Raw genomic sequence first — 19,446 nt, forward strand, 5'->3', positions numbered from 1 at the left:
CCATCTCTTATGTGTGGACGACTGGTGGTGGCGCAAGGGGTAGGATATTGGATCTGGAATTCTAGCGCCAGGATTTGGACCCCAGGGCTGCTGCAAACCAGCTCTAACATTCCCCAAAGGACTAGCCTTCTGTGAGCTGAGATTTTCCCATTTAGAGAGTAGGGATGTCAAACGATAGGTGTAAGATATGAAGAAGAAACATAATCTGGCATAAGGTAGACACACTCAATGTGCTTAAGGTTAATAGAATACCCACATTCTTCTAGGAAGGCAGCTTTGGGCACGAGGCATAGGAATGGGTGAGATGTCATTGACAAAGACCCTTTCTCGAAAGTATCTCCCAAGCAAATATCATCGGAGAAGTCCACAGATGAGGAAATTGAGACAGAGAGAAGATAAATAACTTGTCGAATGTCTCACAAGTAGTAAGTGCAAAACCCAAGATTCAAATCTGGGCAGCCTGACCCCTCTTGAGTCCATTCTCTTGACCATAATATATAGCAAATATTATCAAGAAAATTAAGATAACCATTCACACCCTAGTATGTATGACTAATTCTTACTGTAATGGTTTATTTTTAGATCAACTAAATTATAAATGGGAATTTGGGGGGAACTGGGAATTCTGACTGGAAGCAAATGTGACAAGCAAGGCATGGTGCATTTTTTGAGTCTTTGTATAACTAAATAGTCTTAAGACTGCTATTGGGGTCAGAGGGGGAGGGGCACTTGTGGACAACGGGCCAGCAAAGTTGACTTGTCATCAGCAGAGCACCCCTCTACTACGGTGTGATGTTGATTTGGGGTCAACTGACTGGATCATAGTGTGCCAGATATTTGGTTAAACATGACTTCTGGAAGTGTCTGTGAGGGTGTTTCCAGATGAGATTGACATTTGAATTCATAATCCAAGTAAAGAAGATTGCCCTCCACATGAAGGTGGGTATCCTCCAATATGCAGAGGGCCTGAATAGAACAAGAACAGAGGAAGGAAGAATTTGCTCTCTCTGCCTGACTTCTTGAGCTGGACATTGTTCTTCTCCTGTCCTTAGTCTAGAACTTATAGCACCAGCTTCCCCGGGTCTCTGGCTTGCAGATGACATATTGTGGAACTTCTCAGCCTCCATAATCACACGAGCCATTCCTTGTAATAAATCAGTGGAAGCCTCCCCTGAGAGCTGGAAGCAGGCTTCCCAGGCGACCCTCCATCAGCCAACAATCCCCCAGGAGTCTGCTATTTCTCAACACACCCCAGGCCCCGTATGACTCTCTCTCAAAAACCCAGTCCTGCCTGGTAACTATTTCATAGCCAGGAGCAGAGCTCACCAATGCCAGACCAAAAGAAAGAGCTAATTTCTATCCACATGCCTAAAAACAAAAAAATTATTCATTTCGAGTATTGTTATCTCAAACCTCTGTTGAAAAAATCCAAAGCCATTTATACAGAAGAACTTTGCAGAAATGTCAGGTGGAAACGTGATTTGGTAAAAATGTAGCCCTTAATTCCTGCACATTCCTCTTCCCTCAATCCCCAGTTCATCTTGCACTGCACCCAGAGCCTTTTCCTCAAAGCGGCCTTGGGGACAGCCCCACTAATGCTCATTGGACAAGACACCCAGAGTCTAATCACCTCTCCTGAGTTGGCTTGCTGCCTCTAGTTATTTTAGCTTCTCCCTCTTCATGGGTCAGGGTTTCAGACTGAAAATCTACAAGCGAAAAAAATCCGTGCATAAAGAGTCCCTTCTCATGGGTGCGATCTTAGTATTTTCTCTTTTGACAGAGACATCAGCCCGGCACCCTAAAGATGCTGTCTAAGGAAGCATTCGGCCCTCTGGCCTCCCATGTAAGACATGTGCTAACAATTCTAGCAGCAGACAGAATGCCCTGCCCCATCTGCCTTGTCAGGGAATAATCCCCAGGCCTAAATATGAAATTGGTATTGATCTGATACCATTGAACTTCTGTCTGCCATTTATGAGAGAACACTTGTTCCACAAGGCAGTGATCTGTTTCACTCTAATGAGAGAGAAAAACCTAGCAGGTATAGCGAAAGATCTTATTTTCTATTTCAAAATAAAAATAGCATGGGGCTCTGCATTCTTTCCAGAACCATCTCTACCAAAGGGGCGGGGGGGGGGGAGAAAAAAGAGGGATGGATCTTCTAGATATGCCTACTGGTAACTAACTGGGGTGAAGCCCAGGTGGTCATCTGGACTGGGATCAGTATTACAGGCTGATTTGAATAACAGAAGCCCAAGGAACAGGCCAGATCAGCAGAAAGCTGTCACAGACTGTGGTAAGACCCCACCCCATATCCCAAGTTAGGTCTGTTTTGTTTACCCTATGAATAGAAATGAGGATAATGTTATTGAACCTTTTATCAATCTTCTTTAGTCTTTCCCTATCTTGTCAATTTTTTTTTGGGGGGGGGGGTGCGATTTACCAATGACATACTTAATATCCATTGCCAGGACTCACAAAATTATAGAAAACAAAATAAAAATAACAAGAAAACATGATGCTTGTTATAGGTTGAATTGCTCCCCCACCGGAAAAAGGTATATTGGATCTTAACCCCCAGTACCTCATCATGTGACCTTATTTGGCTATAGGATCTTTGCAGATGTAATCAAGTTAAAAGGAAATCATCAGAGTAGGTTCTACTCCAATACAACTGATGTCCTCATAAGTAGGGGAATCTGAAAAAAAGGAGGAAAAAAGAATGGGAATCTGGACATAGACACACATAGAGGGAGAAATCTCCCATGAAGATGAAGACAGAGAAGATACGAGTGATGCTTCTAACAGAAAGGAATGCCAGTAAACCACCAGAAAGAAGTTAGGAGAGAGGCATGGAACGTGTTCTTCTTCACAGCTTTAGAAGGAATCATACCTACTGACACCTTAATCTTGGACTTGTCACCTCCAGAACTGAGACAATAAATTTCAGTTGTCTGAGCCACTGGTTTGTGGAACTTCGTTATGGTAACACTAGCAAATTAATACAGTGTAGCGTGTCTATCATAAAATAAAAGGGTAATCTCTAGGCAAGCACATTCTCAATAGAAGGGATATAGCAAAGGGTAATGTAGCTCATTCATTCATTCATTCATTCATCCATCAAGGATTGATTTTTTGTGCTAGGTTGTGGAAGACTGCAATGAACAGGACATCACAGGTGTACCTTCATGGAGCTTTCAGTCAATCGTGGACATACGTACATACAACCCCTGCCTGTGTCTGTAAGAGTCGGCTTCAAGTCATCCCAGGAAACACTGCGAGTTTATGACTAATGGTGCCAAATTCCCTGCGTCCATCTTGAATACGAAAAACCAGAGATGATTATCGCGGGGTTTGGAGTATGATTTTCCTCAGAAACATGTGCCAGTAACTCTATAGCCCTATAATTTCAAGCAATCAAAAGTTATAATTAAGTGTCTGCACTTCCAATTCCAAGGGAGAAAAGTACACAGAGTTCTTGATTTAGTGGTGGAAGCCACTTAAATGAGCCTTTGGTTTGCATTAAGAAGCTGAAGGGTGTAGCAGTGAGAGCACAGACCTAGGAGACCTTCTGTGTCTATTCGCACAGCTCCTGGGCCATGAGCAGGGCAGCTCACCTGCCTCTTAGTTTTCTTATGAATAAAAAAGGATTCTTTTGGGGCCCCTGGGTGGCTCAGTCGGTTAAGCGTCCGACTTCAGCTCAGGTCACGATCTCGCGGTCCGTGAGTTCGAGCCCCGCATCGGGCTCTGGGCTGACAGCTCAGAGCCTGGAGCCTGCTTCCGATTCTGTGTGTGTCTCTCTCTTTGCCCCTCCCCCATTCATTCTCTGCCTCTCTCTGTGTCTCAAAAATAAATAAACGTTAAAAAAATTTAAAAAAAAAAGGATTCTTCTGAGGATTAAAATAAAAAAGGGCTGGTAATTTTTTTTTGTAAAAATGTGAGCACTTTAATACAGGCTTTATTTTTATATGATAAAGTAACACTTTACAAAGTATTTTCCAAGACATTAACTCATCCAGTCTTATCAGCAGCTGTATGAGGACTGCCCCATTAACTATATTTTACACAAGAAAACTAAAGCCCCAGTAAATCTCATCATCCACCCAAAGTCACACAGCAAATGGAAGAGGAGAAATCAAACCTAAATATCTCTACTTTACTTTTCCAGTGTTTCACCCCCACCATGCCGCTTCTCATCCAATCAGGTCTCATTCATTCGTTCATTCATTCATGCATGCGTGCATGCGTTTATTATGTTTTTGTTCGTATTGCTAACCTACAGGGGCTAATCTCTGGTGCACTAGGAGCTGCTGGCCACAAACAGCGTCTGTCCCCAAAGTGAGACAACATGAGCTTGCCATCATTCTTATGATAACCCACTGGAAAAAAAACAAAATCTGGGTATATCGCTAATGACTGGAGCCTGACAGCTCATTGGGAAAATGCCAATCTAACAAGAGATGGGTGTGAGATAAGCACTAATCTTGGGAACAGAGCACAGTGATGCAATAATGGCACAGGCCCTGGAGGCAGGAATTATCCAGAAAGGAGGCTGCTGTCAACAGCTGGAAGGGTTTTGCCTGACTGCATCAGTTCTTTGGACAGAACATCCCACGACTGACAACAGAGACACAAACCCTCCAGCCAGCCTCCTTGGTTGGGGACGTTTCTTCACATCATCTTCTCCTTTGCTCTAATTTTCTACTCATCAAGCAATCTTCAGATCTGTAATTTGGTCTCTTGAGTGAATTCTGGAAGGGGGCCTTGCAAATGTCTGATTATTTTATCCCTGATTAAAACCCTTCAACGTATCCGCATCACCCTACAAAATAACACTCTTGTCTCACTTTCAAAAGCCACGATAAGATCCTTCCTCTCTCTCTCCAGGCCTGTACCTCACCAACCCCCACCATGTGAAATCTATGCTCAGACAAACACACTGAATGCTAACAATTCAGCCTGATTCAGGATGCTCTCTTCCTCCCCACTCCCCACCCCCGCCCACCGCCCCAGGCTGGCAAACACACTATTTGCTCTGTCAGGGCTCCCTCCACACTCTCCTCTCACCAGCGGCTCTCACACCCAACTAACCTCAGCCCCAAATCTCCTCTGAGGACGCAGTCCCCGTTAGGCTGGCAAAGGACCCACAGCACCTGAACTTAACTCCACCATCGCTTTTGATCTATCTGTCCCTCTGGCTCACCAGAATGGAAGCACCTTGAGGGAAGGAAAAAGGTCGTATTTATTATCGTATCCTTCATAGAGTTTGTCACCCAGTGTGTAACAGACAAGGCACAAGTATTGGATGAGTGAACAATGAAGTCTCAGGCCTTGAACCAGATCCCTCTCCCACTGTGATTCAACAACCCATCCCAGTCCCCCAGCCTGCTACCTCCAATACAATCAGGCTTCTGACATTGCGTAGCTTGAGAGCACTTTGGTAGCCTGGCAAAGATACTGACACACAAAATGTGAAGCCTGTTCCCAAACACCCATGGCTGAGCTTCAGAATTAACCTATTGCAACAAGAGGAAATCACAAAAGCTGAACACACAGCAGTCTCAAGCCTCTGAGACCGCAGCAGCAGGATCGTATGCGATGTGAAAATACCTCCCCAATGTGGCCCTGGTGTAGAGCCACATAACTAGAGTGAGCAATGAGGGTTCCCTCAGGTCTGCAGCGGGCACTGGTCACTATTTCGTGCTGGCGGGAATTATGGCTCTCGACAGCATTTCATCTCCATGGGAGACACAAGGGGCCTCTGCGCAGATGGGTCCAGTGAATGAGTGTCTCCGGGAGAACTCTGGGTCCACCTCACAAAGCCCCTTCCCCTTCAGAATACAACTGAAGGTGGCACAGGCTACCGACATAACTCAATTTTCTGACTCGCGATACACTTGGATTTATTTGCAGGGTTTTCTGCAAAAAAGATTTTTAGGGATGTAGCCAGTGGAATGATTGAGTCTTTGCGCTGTAAGTTGCCTTTTTGGACTGATGTGTTGGGTGCAAGTTGCAAGTTGAACATCTTCTACAGGCATGTCTGTGTTCAAGTGGACCAAAAAAGAAAACTGAAAACAAACAGTTGAAGAACTTTCTACATGTTAAAAACATCCTGTGGCCCTGGGAAAGGTCAGAAACAGTATTATTGGACATGAGAAAATCTCGGATGGCCATCACTTATTAGCAATAGCTAACATTTTTCCCACATTGAGGTTGTACGTGGCATTTGACAAGGCACTCTTCAGGCCCTGTCTCACTGTTTTAGCCTCCTCAAAACACAGCAATGGAAGCACTCTGGTCATTCCATTCTACAGATGAGCAAATGAGGTATATGGAGGTTAACTGCTTCCCAAAGTCATGCAGCTGGTAAGTGGTCCTCACACCCACCACTCCCTGAACTCCAGAGCTCCAGAGCTCCAGAGTACTGGCTCTCTCAGCTCTTGGCCGCCATATTGCAGTGGGAACCTGCTGAGTGTTTGGCAGTCTGCACAGGGCATCTCTCAGTCTTGCAGCCACGCTCTAGTGTCCCAATTCTACCAGGGAGGGACATGGCAGTCAGCGGTTAAGTGACTTGTGGGACGTCCCAGGATAAATCTGGGGTTGAGTCTGAACCAGATGCCGCACCTTCTGCAAAACCTTTGTCTTTGCTTTGGGCTCCCCTACCCCTCACTGACCCTTTCCAAGTTCCTCCTTCCCCCTGCCCCTTCCATTCTCCACCTCCCTCACTGCTCACAGTTACCTAGGGCCACAAGGTTGAGCTCTAAGCAGCACCACATGGCCCAGCAAGGTCAGTAGCTCAGATCAGTAGCTCAGTAGCTTTTCCACTCTCCTTACCCAGAGCAAAATGTCCCAGTCCCCCTTCTCACCAAACCCTGGCCTACTGCCAAATATATGCACATGCACACAAATGCATATCACACACACACACACACACACACACACACACATACACACACATGCATATGTGTAGTGGAATGTGTCTTACTTTAGTCTTGACTCTTACTATTATTATTATTTTATATTTATTATAAGTATCTAATATATTCAATTTAATGCATAATGTTTAATACATAATATGCTAAATATTGGGTATAATTTAAACTAGTAAGTTATAAGCTTAGTTGTATTTATTATTGTGCCTCATATTTTACATCACGCTGTCTTTATAAACCACAGGCTAGATCCATACACCAAGTCTACAGACAAGTGTAAAGTTGAGTTCCTGGAATCAAAATTCATCTGGATGCAGAAGATTTGACTAAAAAGCCACATCTATGCAAAGACTCTGCAGTTCTAGTCATCTTTGTGCTCAAGATGAGTCAACACACAAACTTACATCAAAGCTCCATGGCCAGGATGTAAGGGGGTCCAGTCTGGCCTCAGTTGGCCAGCCGCACCCTGCGCACCACCTGGTTGTGGAAGCCACAGCACATGAGGCAAGTAAGAGGTACCTACAAACTGAGGCAGGGCTAGCCATCAGGAGTGTGACATGTCTGGAACCATGACATGTCTAAGAAGTGACTGACAATAAAAATAACTCAATGAAGAGGATAGTAAGTCATTGTAGACCTTGTTAAAATATAGAACTGTGAAGACATAAATGTATGAGTTTGTGGGAATCCAAATGTGTTCATGGAAGTTTACCAAAATACAAAAAAAAAAAAAAAAAAAAAAAAAAAAAAAAAAACAAAACTTAGCCAGCTAAAATAATTTCAGCTGAACTCCCTGTTTTGAAGGCTCCCCTTCCAGGAAGGACTGATGTCAAGCCTTTTAAGAACAGGAACTTGAAAAGACATTCTGTACCCAAAGTTCTTTGAGACTAGGACAGCAAAACCACTGATGTAAACAGCAGACCTACAAAATTATTCACCCTAAAAAAGTGCCAATGCCACATAGAGCATCTCCACACTCGAGGAAGTGTGTGGGCATCCCAGATGGTGTATGGAAAATCCATGAAAAAAACGACTTTTCTCAAGGGCATGTCATTGAAAGTATAACTGAATCTGATTCTTCTTCCTAAGCAAGAGCGTGTGTGCATGTGTGTGTATTCTCACACACCTGTGCATACATGAGAGAGAAGACCGAGGAAACTTATGTTTATATAACTATTCTTTTGGCTCAAAGGTAAGAATTATGTTCCAACGGTGATCTTTCATATACTGAATGTCTACTATTTGTTATACAATCCCTTCTGAGATGTCACACCAGAGAGAGAACGGGAGAGATGGAGAGCGGTCTCTGGTTCTCATCTTTTCCTCAGAGTCCACCTCCTTTACATTTTCCTTCTTTTGATGAGAAGTGTCAACCATCTTCTCAAATTCCCCAGTCAGAATCCTGATGGTCACTCCAGACGCTCCACCTCCCACATCTGACCGATTATAGGTCTCTTCCAGTTCACTCTCCTGAATACGCCCTTGGACCCACACTGCTAGCACCTTATCTTAGGCTTCCCACACCTCTCACGGGGGGCCTGCCGTGGCTGTCTAACTGGTCCTCTGGCTTCCAATATGACCCTTTTCAAGCCATTCTCCTCTCTGCCACCAAAGCGATGCTTCTAAAAGGCAAAACTGAACACATCATAGCTGTCATTAGAATCCCTCAATAACTTCTGGTAAGCTTCATAACAAAACCCCAGTTCCTTACAATGGCAACCAGGGCCCTTTCTGAGTTCATGCCTACCTACCTCGACCTGTGCACCCTCCCACCCCCACCCCGTGCTCTAGGCATACCTCTCCACGTGCAGCGTGCCAGTCTGGGGCCTCCAGGTCTTCAGATGTCTGTCCCTCCCACACCTCCTTGCTTTACCAACTCCTTGCTATACTCCAGATACAACATCTCTGTGCTGAGTACTTTCTCTGGAGTCTTAGGTCCTCCACAAGTACATGTTAATGAGCAATTGAAGATGTGATCAAATCTTAGCATGGCAGTCAGAACTACAAGTGCAGCTCTCTGGAGATTTATGGAGACATAAAGTTGAAAGAAAAGGTTTTCACAGGGCATCAATCACCAAGGAGAATGAGGAGACATCAGTGGTAGAACACTGGCAGATGCCTGCACTTGATAGGCAGTAATTCCCAACACTTCTCAAGCTGGGAAGAATGTGGACTGAAAAGGGGCTTTGGAATCAGCAGCTAAGAATTTGTGAGCAGCCTCTCAGAAATGAATTTCAACAGTAGTGGAGGTAGTGGTTTTTAATATTTTACTTCTCTTCCTTTAAATATATCATTATGAATGTCCTTTGTGTCTCTGAGCTGTTCACTATTTCCTAACACTATTGCAACCTATTACCAAAGATGTCCCCAAACAGCCATGCAATTTCTCGTAAACTCATCAGAAATAGAGAATTATCTACTTGGGCTCTGTAAGTCATGATTTGGGATAATTTACTCAAAGATAGTGTTCCTAATCACCAAGATTATATCTGATTCGCTTTTTATTGCAGACAATGCCATTTACTCTCCATCACTGAAATACTTCTTGGTTATCAATCACATTCAGATGACTTCTTGAGCTTTTTTTTTTTCTCACTATTGCCTATATTAGTTGCAATCTTGTCCTCTAAATAAAATGCTACTGACAGTTGCTAACCACATCTTCCCTTGTCATGATTTAAATTGGCATTTCGGTTCCAAAACTCCCAACTTTTCAATTACTTTTGAAGACTGTTGTTTCTTTCCTTTCTGCAATCAGGGCACAGTATCTCCTAGGGTCACTGCTTGCATTCGAAGGTAATGAATAATGCTTAGGTTTGTTGTTGTTGTTGTTGTTGTTGTTGTTGTTGTTCCAACTAGGTGGAATCACCATTGGGTTCTCCTGGCAGGGCTGACCTCTTCTCCAACTAGCTCTTGAGAAGTAAGCTAAAGCATAGCACAAACGTCTTACTTTTGTAAAGTTGAATTGCCAAAAATATGTCTTACATTTATACCATTGACTTGTTGAGAGTCCCTAGTGCATATGGTCTTGCTGGACAACTCCTCCTGTGCCCCAGGATATTGGAAAGGGTCATCCTTTAGTTGAGAGCCTTCACTATTACATCAGTACAAAGTACTTTTTTTTTCCTTTTGTTGCCTTCTCTCCTGCCTTGACTCCATCATTCTAGTTCTACTCATGGGCTTCTCTGCACAGTCTACATTCCAGAGGCTGTGTCTTAGAGTCCCAGGTACCGCTGCGCCTCCGTGTCTGTCTGGTTTCTGCTTTCCCCTAGGTTCTTCGTTGCCTCTTCCCACCCACACTTTCCAGGCTGCCCCTCATACTCTCCCAGATGTCTGCATTGCATCTAGGGTCTATAGACAAGACTGAGTGCCCGTGTCGCTGGAGAGATTTCAGTCACGCCACAGGATGGCTATTATTCCATGCTTACATCTCCTCCCTCAAGATCATCTTTCCCCACTGGCTGAATTCAGGAACTTGAAACCCAGTACACTTTTGTAAATTTTAAATTGAGCTCTTGGGGGTTCTTCCAAGATGCTGGAAAACTTGCCTGTGGAAAGTAGTCTCTTTAAAACCTGCTTTAAATTCAAAGTTTTCTCCATATTGTTGTTTATTGCCTCGAACTATCTTTAAGCAAAGGCATTTTTCTTACATGAATAAAAATTTCAAACACTTTAATGGGAACATTAAATTCGGCTTCACTTGATTCTCCCAACTGCCGCAGGTCTTTCGTCGAAAGCACGGACAGGACCACAACTCTTTTCCACCTTTTTATAAGCAGCTTGTTTATAGGAGTCTACGAAATAAAAGCCCTTCCTGCCCCCGTCACCTGGGTCCTGTGGCCGAGGGTCATCTGCATTTAAGCGTTTGGATTCAGCTTGCAAGACTGTGAGATTTGAGAACCGTTCAAGTTCCACTGCTGTCAACGTGAACGGCGGCTTTGAACGCTACGATGAACGGGTACAGGGGTGCGTGAGGGGACGAGGCTTCTCAGAATATCATGCGGGGTTTGTACTCCTTCGGGTTATGCTGGTAGAAAATAAATACTGTCCTCACTTTATTTGGGAGTAAGTAGTTTGTCATTTTCCTGTTAGAATTTATACTTAATGACCATTAAAATTTCCTATAATTCCAAAATATTCCTAATGTGAGTTCTAACCCAATATTAAGTGGAAAGTCACAGTTGCTGGAAGAAGAAAATCAAATGTCCTGGACTTCTCTTGATGCTAGTGATGGTAGAAGAACTTCCATGAGGAACATTCCAGAAAACGAGTAGACGTCCTTAGCTTCTTGCACAGCCCCGGCACTAGAAGACCCCGGAGCCTCCTATGGTACTTCCATATGCCACATGCAGGGATCCACTTCAACCCTTCAGTGGCCCACCAGACAGGGATGCAGCACTTGGCTTTCCTGCCCATACAGTAGCCACATGCTTTTTCTAATAGACAATGACACCAAAGGAGGCCACAAAGTCACAAAGAACCAGTGTTCTGGCCAGGGAAATGTGTTGTCACATGTCCTTCACTCAAAATCACTCATTGTAGAATGGGTGGAGACCCTAACTCTTCAAGGAAATAACACCTTTAGTAGACTTTTTAGGTTCTCCTTCAGCTTCTTCAGAATTTCTGTTTGGATTTGATCCTTTTCTCTTTCTTCTCTATCTACATCTGCCTACCCTTGTATTCTATTCCGTTCCTACTCCCTTTTGCTAAGGCCCTGAGTGTATCCACTCTGGAGTTAAATTCCCTGGTGGGAGAGCCCACTGTGGGGTGACTGACAATCCTGCCAGTGTACAAATACCTTAAGTGCATGTCCCCCAAGGCCTGTAGCTCCTGGAACAATGGTCTCAGGATGCCTCAGCAGTGCCTGTGGGTAAATCTACAGCCACAAGATGAAAAGAGCCTTCATAGAATCACCATGACAACATTAGTATAACTTGAGGCACTGTTTTTTCCACGAACCATGCAAAAAAAAAAAAAAAAAAAGTAAGTGCACATATTTTTTAAGCCATTAACTTTAGAGCTGTAAAAGTAGTGAGCATGTTTTTCTTTTCCCCCCTCTCTTACTTTATCAGCTCAACATGATGCTTGAAGTAAACCTGTCCACTAAATCTTGATGTGAAGCAAGAATAAATGTGTGTGACTTTTACAGCTGTCAGAATTTAATGCTGTTCAGAAAATGTAGTCTGGTTTTTCAGGTGCAGTGGTGATTACAGATAGCCTTGGAAGAATGTTCCTCTTATTTCCTTTAAGAATCGCTACCTCCATCAGATCTGATCTTTCACTGCAGCCTATCTTCTTCATGTCAGCTATGCAAATGCCCATAAGTAGATGAAACTTTCTATGGTCTCCTATCAAAGATAGCAATGCAGAGAAGCTACCCACCCAAGCATTAGAATAAGGCAGCCTTACTTAGAGGGCATGCTGTAACTGCTAATAACACCAAAGATAAACCAGAATGCATGATAGTGGCTAAACTGTGGTTATGCTGAAAGCAGACAGATAGCAATCACACATTTTAAGGAAGTTTTTGGGGATTCATTAATTGCCTGGAAAAGGACACAGAAAGATCATGTCATAACTGGACTGCAATTTTGTTGGAAATAGAGTTGAGAGTACATCTAAATCAGATCCATCAATGCCATCGTGTTATGTACGTGGTTGATGTTGGTGAATTCTATTCAGTTGATTCTTTACATGCAGTAGGTCAGCTCAGCAGCTGCCAGTATATTGTTTGAACATCCCTGCTATTTACTGACAGAAGCTAAACACATTATCCCAGGAAAAAAGGCAGTCTTGGTGCTATTTGATGTCAAAATCCACTCCTGAGTCTAAAAGCTGCCCTTTACATTAGGAAAAGCTGGACCATAAACCTTGCTCACCCCAGGGAACATGGCTTCTACTCCCTTTGTAACTCTCCACTGGATAAAGGACAGTCCTCTGTCTGCAGGCTCACTTGACAATGCCCCTGACTCATTCACTGGTTGGCAAATGACAGGGGTTAGTGGTGAAAAAAGAGGGTAGGGAAGAGGAGAATGCACAGGGTGGGGCATGAAGGGATGAGACGTCAGACTTCCACCCCTGACTCCCTGGAAATGTCACCGTGGCACCACTGGCAGAGGTAGAATGAACTGTCCCACACTGTCCTTGACTTGCTCACTTTTCTAATTTTATTTTAACAGAGCCCTCTCGTCCAACACTGAGGCACATTTGGGTAGCTGAATGGAGAGCTAACCACTTAACACCCAGTGTGACCACTTTGGAACACAATCATTTTTCTACTAGAGGAAAGCATTTGAAGCCCAGACTCTCACTGGTTACATGACATGGAATGGTAGGTAATTCTTGAAAAACTCATTAGGTGCAACTGATAGGTCTTTCATGACAGGCAACACTAGATTTAGAGCCAGGGGCGCCTAGGTGGCTCAGTTGGTTGAGCCTCTGACTCTTGATTTTGATTCAGGTCATGATCCCAGGGTCATGGGATCAAGCCCTGAGTTGGGCTCCATGCTAAGCATGGGATCTACTTAATATTCTCTCTCTCTCTCTTTCTCCCTCTGCCCTTTTCCCCAGCTTGCTCACTCTCTCTCTCTCTCTCCCTCTCTCTCAAAAATAAAATAAAATAATAGAGTTAAGAACAGGAGACATGACTTCTAGCCCCAGCTTTCCCACTTAGAAGCTATGTGGCCTTGGGCAAATCATAATCTCGCTCACTCCACACTCTTTTGTATAAAGGGGTGGTAATTCTCCCAGCCCATAGGACCAACGTGTAACGTTCTAACTATAAATGCCCTGCAGGTCACAAAGGGCTATGAAACTGTTCATAAGCATACTGTTCAGCTTGCTACACACACACACACACACACACACACACACACACAGGCACACTTACCCTGCAGAGATAGCCATAAGAGCATAGCTTCAACAGATAAGGAAAGTAGCATCTAGTGGCTGAGAGGCAGGATGCAACCACACATCCTGGCCACCAGAGGGCTTCCCCATCCCCAGGGTGTGCCACCCGCAGGACAAATCCAACCCTCGGCAGCTACTCTTACTCTACGAAGCCCAGGAGAAGTGTGGAGAACACTCATTGACACTCATGATGATGACCCCTCCACCTGTTCCGGAACTTAAACCTTTCCTTTCTGCAAAGCGTGTGTGTGTGTGTGTGTGTGTGTGTGTGTGTGTGTGTGTGTGGTGTCACATTTAGCTAATTAGGTGAATTAAGCACCATTCTGTAGTCTACAAGACCTCTGCAAGGTACTCCCTGCTAAGTAACAACTAGGTAGTCTCCTGGGACTCCTGGGGGTGCTCAGTCAGTTAAGCGTCCAACTTCAGCTCAGGTCATGATCTCACGGTTTGTGGGTTCGAGCCCCTCATCAGGCTCTGTGCTGACAGCTCAGAGCCTGGAACCTGCTTTAGATTCTGTGTCTCCCTCTCTCTCTCTCTGCCCTCCCCTGCTAGCACTCTGTGTCTCTGTCTCTCAAAAATAAATACACATTGAAAACAACAACAACAACTAGGTGGTCTCCTCACAAGGAATACTCAAACCAAATTTCATAAGACACAAAGTTAGTCAAAGGGGTCCCTTGACAGCCACCACACCCACGTGATCCAGGAGCTCACACCCTGACTAGTTCTTCTGAGGTGAACACCATGGGGCAGACCTCTAGAGACCCTCTCCCAAAGGTATATTTGAATAATGAGGAAGGCTCAGCCTCGGGATATCCAACCTCTTGCTCTGAAAACACGTGCTGGGCACTACAGGCAAGTCACTGAGAATGCAGACTTGTAACATATTCCATCTCAGGGTGTTTGCCATCTAGTGCATGCACAACAAACACGTTCATGCTGAATCAGATGGGGAAGGTCTGGACAGAGTCCTGGCAGGATGTCTGGAGAGACACCAACAGACCTAAGAACAAATACTCCAGGAGTGGCTGATGAAATACCTCTAGGAGATGGGGAAGGAGAGGGGTCCCCTCAGGTTTTGGTCTTTGGGAGCAGGGTTTGGAAAAGAAGAAACACAGCTCAGCTTGGGTGTGTGTAGCTGGAGGTGCCAGCAAGTGGTCCCCAGAGATGTGCAGGAAGTTGGTGGGTAGTCTGGTGGTGAGCTCCGGAGATAACCCTGGGCAGTAGCTAGAAGTCCAGTAGGGAGCAGATGAGCTTGGCCACTGGGGCCACTAAAGCTACAGCAGGAAACGCATGAAATGCATCCACGGAGGAGGATGAATTACTCTTAGAATTTTAGCTATTTTTGGTACTTGCAAAACAGAGGCTGAGAGAAGGAAAAACAGGTGGATGAAAGAAGAAAATGTTGGGATACAGAAGAAACAGACAATGGTCTGCAGTGGGGAAAAAACAACAGGAAGACAAAGAGATGCTAGAGAAGGAAAAGGGGCAAATGTGAATTCAGAGATCCCAAGAGCAAAGGTTTAGAGGCAGGAATTTGCAGTAGATCAAAGCTACGGACGCATCAAGATGGTCTTAAGAGGCCAGCACAGGGATTTCCCAAAGACCGAAGGAAGTAAGCTAAAACTCAGTCCCAAAGCATTCAAAAGGCACAGAACATGGAAAGTAAAGCAAACAGGAACAAATACTTTTATGTTTGCATTGTTCTTTTCAGATTTCAAAATGATGCCCAATGTCAGGACACCTGGATAGCTCAGTTGGTGAAGCATCTGACTCTGGTTTTGGCTCCCATCATGATCTCACTGTTCGTGAGTTAAAACCATCAGTGTGGAGCTTACTTGAGATTCTCTCTCTCCCTCTCTCTGCCCCACTCCCGCTTGCTCTCTCTGTCTCTCAAAATAAATTTAAAAACTTCAAAAAAAATGTTTTTTAATAGTGAGCTATCTCTGGTGGGTAACATTACATATATAACCATCTATTGGATAATATTAGAATAATGTTATTGTATCATTGTCTTGACTTCACAAATTGGGACACCCATAGAGGCTGAGTGACTGACCCAAGGTCACACGTGTGCACACGGCAGTTTCACGTGGTGAGCCCTCATTCCCTGGAGCTGATAGTGCATCGTGCCGCCTGCCAACAGTGCATGAAAACCAGCCTGAAACAAAAGGAAAACAACACCAGGGAGATAAAATGCTTTCCCTTTATCTTCCCCATTTTTAAAGACACACTTGAGTAAAACTTCTAACACTAAAGGAAAATATATATTAAGTAAAACTTCTAACACTAAAGGAAAATATATATTCTTTCTGTCACTGAATAAAACTGACCCCAGGAGACCAAACAAATACCAAAGGAAAAGGGAAAGAAAAAGTTAGAAATGTTTTTGTGTTCAAAATCTTTGATCAGAATGTCAACTGTTGGCGAAGCACATTAACTATGCTAAGTACTCGCCTATGCAGAATAGCTCCAAGTGATCTGCCAGGGCTCAAATGAGATGTTGAATAATGATGGCACATCATGCCATGTTCCGTTGCTGAAAATAAATCACCATGCACAGTCCTAATCAGAGGGATGTCATACAAGGCTTTGACAAAACAGGATTAACTCTCATAATTTGGACTCCATAAATAAACTCGCAACATGTCAAAGATAGGTACTCATTGACTACAATGAGTAGGGAAATATTGTGCCCTTCTTAGGGTTCCTGAAATACATCCACCATATGCCCAACTCTGATTGTAAACCCATGTCATGGTGTTTCCATAAAGGACGAGGTCACAGACAGTGTGCCTCAAATAAGTGGCAAGCAATTGTGTGTTGTTTCAAGAGACCAAAACTCTTTACATTAAGTGAAAATCAACAGTCAAATGTGGGCGTGCTGGTTTTGTTTTTGTGTCCGACCTGAAAACTATTCAGGGTTCCTTGATGAGAACCACGGGAACATGAGACTCAACTGGCATGTCCTAGATCAAGGAGAAAGGCTCAGCGAACTAATCTCCACGTGCTAAGGGCTGGAATCAAAGAAAGCGTTCTTCACTCAAAAGTCAGTCTTGCTATTATAAGACCAAGCAGAAGTACAATCTTTGGACTTATGGGTGTGGTTTCCAAATAAAAGCAGGAACTATTGATTGTACTTTCTATGTGCAAAGCACTACGGAGCAAACAAGAGGTGACCCGAAGAAGCAAAAGATTCCATCTCTATCCTCAAAAAGTTCATAAGCAGAAAACAGATGGGTGGTCTCAGAGGCAAGGATGGATAGAAGTGGGGAGGTGAAATGGGTGAAGATGGTCAAAAAGAACAAACCTTCCATTATAAAATAAGTAAGTGTTGGGATATAACTTAGCGTATGTGACTACAGCCAACAGTGTTCTATTGCATATTTGAAAGTTGCTGGAAGAGTGGTTCTTGAAAGTTCTCACTGTAAGAAAAAAATTTTGGTAACCCTGTGTGGTGACAGACAGCAACTAGAATTATTGTGACGATCATTTCACAGTATATTCAAATATTGAACCCTTATGCTTAGCTGCTTTGGTACAGAAAATTACCCTGGTGCAGCTGGAGGAGCCGGAGCAAATCCCCAGCTCTTCTCTGCATGACCTGTGTGGCATGGAGCAAAGGTGCTTCATCCCAAACATCTTCCATTTCCTCATCTATAAATTGGGCCAATGATACAGTTTTAAGGATTAAATAGCAAAATGTTGGCAAAGCATCTACCATAAAGTCTAGCATAAAGTAAGTTCTCTCTTATATTTTTTCTATTTCTCTTACAGGCCCAGGAGTTTTGCTCCCTGACTTTCTGATTGTCAAAATTTAGCTTTTCAGGCTACAGAGTAGGGACCACTTTCATTTCAAGATGCTCCTCAGCTCCCCACCCCCCACACCTGCTTCCTTGACACCTCCAAAATAAATGCAAAGCACTTTTTTTTAAGTGTTAAGGAAACTAACTGATCTCTACCCGGACACATATAGGAGGCATCAAAATTAGCAAACCCCTAACCTGCTCCTTCAGGACTCCACCCCTACAGCTATACGATAGAAACTTTAGGATAGTTATCATCTTCTCTAACTTTGGTTCTTTTTAAACTCGGAGATAAGAACTTCTGTGTTCTGCCTCTCCACTGGGCTTCAGACAGCTTCACCACATGGGAGTTAGAATCCTTTATCCTTCTGCTGTCTGCTGTATAGGTGGAACTTTCTTATTCACCTCACCTGCCCTGTGAATACTAGATTCTGAGAACACATATGCATGTTTGAGTGCTACGCTTGATGCTAAGGTATCGGGGATGCCCATGACAATCTAGACACCTCTACAGAGTTCACTGAATGTGTGTTTCACAAAATGCCAAGAGCACAAAGGAAGAGAGTGAAAGCTTCAGATGGGACCTTGAAGGAAACCACGAAAAGGACCCCCTTTATGGAATGTATGCTGGCATAGTGCAGGGCGGGGGTGGATACAATTAAAAGGAGTCTTTAAAAGATATGGGGCGCCTGGGTGGCTCAGTCAGTTAAGTGTTGGACTTCAGCTCAGGTCATGATGTAATGGTCCATGAGTTTGAGCCCCATGTTAGGCTTTGTGCTGACAGCTCAGAGCCTGGAGCCTGCTTCAGATTCTGTGTTTCCCTCTCTCTCTCTGTCCCTCCCCAACTCATGCTCGCTCTCTCGCTCTCTCTCTCTCTCTCTCTCTCTCTCTCTCTCAAATAAACATTAAAAATAAATAAATAGATAGATAAATAAATAAATAAATAAATAAATAAATAAATAAATAAAGCTGTGATATGGAAAAGTATACCCATCTCTATAAATGTCAAAAACATTCGACCTGCTGAGCGGAACACAGACATAGTAGCTCTTCCTTCCATGCCAGAGTGCATCACAAGGTTAGAAATCATCCCCAAGACTATGAAACGCATCCTGATCTCCACCTACCCCAGGGTACCCCACCGTATGGGGTAGTCAGGGCCCTGAAGGGTGCTGGGGGAAACTGGAAATTGATCACTGTTGTGTGAACAATCTGTGTCCTGGAGGAAAAGGCAGCCAATTATTCCATCTGTCGCTTTAACAGACATTGTTCTTAGGTCTACTGATGCTAATTCTGAAACTTTCAGGATTTTGAAGGGTAATCAAAGACACTGGGGAAGATCTGGCACCATTCCTAATTTCTATTTCCCAGATGCAGAATCTGGTCTCAGTCTAATTTGGAAACTTCATTCCTAATTACACACTAAATCAACTCTTCCACCAGAATGTCCAAGTGGTTCCTGAAAAAAATATATATGCCTTGGAAACATTGCATATATTATAGGTACACTTTTTATGGACAAGTGTAAATTGTGATTATGTAATTATAGAATCCCAAAATCAAAGTCTGACTCTGGGAACAATTTAGTGGAGGTATGAAAATTCCAGTCAGTGTCTAATTTTGTACTTTGTAATCACGCGTCACCCATATCTCTCTGCGTAATTACTACTTTGTTTGTCTCTTATCATCACCAGCAAAAGTCCCTATTCTTTAATTGGATATTAAACATGTAGTCACAGTCCATAGAATGCATAAATGCTTTTCATAACGCTGGTCATCTGGAGCTCTAGCATATTAAT

This window comes from Prionailurus bengalensis, chromosome D3 (genome assembly GCF_016509475.1).
Source record: "Prionailurus bengalensis isolate Pbe53 chromosome D3, Fcat_Pben_1.1_paternal_pri, whole genome shotgun sequence".
NCBI classification, from domain to species: domain Eukaryota; kingdom Metazoa; phylum Chordata; class Mammalia; order Carnivora; family Felidae; genus Prionailurus; species Prionailurus bengalensis.